This window comes from Haplochromis burtoni, unplaced genomic scaffold (assembly GCF_018398535.1).
Source record: "Haplochromis burtoni strain Fernald_Lab_line unplaced genomic scaffold, NCSU_Asbu1 Contig_1857, whole genome shotgun sequence".
Lineage (NCBI taxonomy): Eukaryota > Metazoa > Chordata > Actinopteri > Cichliformes > Cichlidae > Haplochromis > Haplochromis burtoni.
Window position 1 is genome coordinate 17,061 of NW_024584218.1, and position 1,604 is coordinate 18,664.

A 1,604-nucleotide genomic window follows, 5' to 3' on the forward strand; every position below is an offset into this window, starting at 1 on the left:
GCACAGTCCAGTAAACGGAGTCCTGAAGAGTGCAGTTCGGATGAAGGGTCTAGGGTGGTGCGAAGAAAGACGGTGACAGAGGAATTTAAAGTAATCTTGAAAGATCGGAAGATGAGGATGTGCGATTGAGCCCACTGGCAGTGTCCAGAGAGTTGAAAAAGAAGTTTGGAGAAGTCCAGATGGCCAAAATTCTCCGGGATGGCAACTTATTTTATAGTGGTTAAGACAGAAGAACAGAAAAATAAGGTGTTGGGCGCTGAAAGCATTTGAAAGAAGTCTGTAGCAGAGAGAAGGATATTGGGAGGAAATAAAGTGACACGAGGGGTGATTACAGGTATTCCGGTGGATGAGGACCTGGACAAACTTAAGCGGTGTATTAATGGTGGTGAGGTCAGTAACATAAAAAGACTGTTGAAAACAATTAATGGGGAGAGGGTTAGTAGCTTGTCAGTTTTATTGGAATTTCAGGAAGCTGTTCTGTCGGATAGGGTTAAAATAGAGTGCATGAGTTTTCCTGTTAGAGCATACGTGCCGTCACCCCTCCGGTGCTATAAATGCCAAAGATACGGTCACATTGCTGCAGTTTGTAAGGGGAGACAGAGGTGCCCCAAGTGTGGGGGTGAGCACAGATTTGAGGAATGTGGGGATAACGTACAGGAGAAATGCAGTAACTGTGGGGGGTAGCACAGTGTAAGTTATGGGGGGTGTGAGGTAAGGAAGAAGGCCATGGAGGTCGAGCAAGTTAAAGTAGCTCATAACATAAGTTATGCAGAGGCTGTCAGAAGAGTTCAGAAAGTGAAGGACATAACAGGAAGAGTCCAGTCATCGGAACAGGTGCCGCCGCATGGAGCTCACCCTGGACTGACAGTTGAGAAGATGATTTTGTTCATTGCCTATGTTATAAATTGCACCGATCAAGTCAAACACAAAACAGAGAAAATTAAGATAATAGTTAAAGGAGCGGAGAGGTTTTTTGGTATTAAAGGTATTTCTTGGGAACATATCAATAAAAGACTTGGAGGGGAGGGGAAAGCGGAAAGTTCAGGGGAAAGGATGACATGATTATTTTGCAGTGGTGCGCCAGAAGTTTGATAGCTAATGGTCAAGAGTTTAAGGGATTCATCAGAAACTGTATAAAGAAACCAGAAATAATCTGTGTACAGGAGTCATGGCTTAAACAGACTTTGGATTTTGTGATTAATGGTTATGATAGTGTCCGGAGGGATAGGAAGGAGGGTAATGGAGGAGGATGTGTAACGTTTGTGAAACAAGGGATCCAATATAGGGTTGTAGCTACAGGAAGGCAGTTAGAATTTGTCATTATTGAAATATGGGGAGGAACTGGCAGCATTAGAGTGGTTAATTTTTATAATCCAGCTAACAAACTATTAGCAATGGAGGAACTTGATGCATATTTAAGGGGGAGAGTAATCTGGTGTGGGGACTTTAATGCACACAGCACATTGTGGGGTAAGAGTAATGATCGGAATGGGGCGGTGATTGAGGAATTGATGGAGGTAAAGAATTATGTATGTTTGAATGATGGAGGTGGGACTAGGGTCAGTCTTAGGACGGGGGTCGAATCAACAATTGATCTTACACTA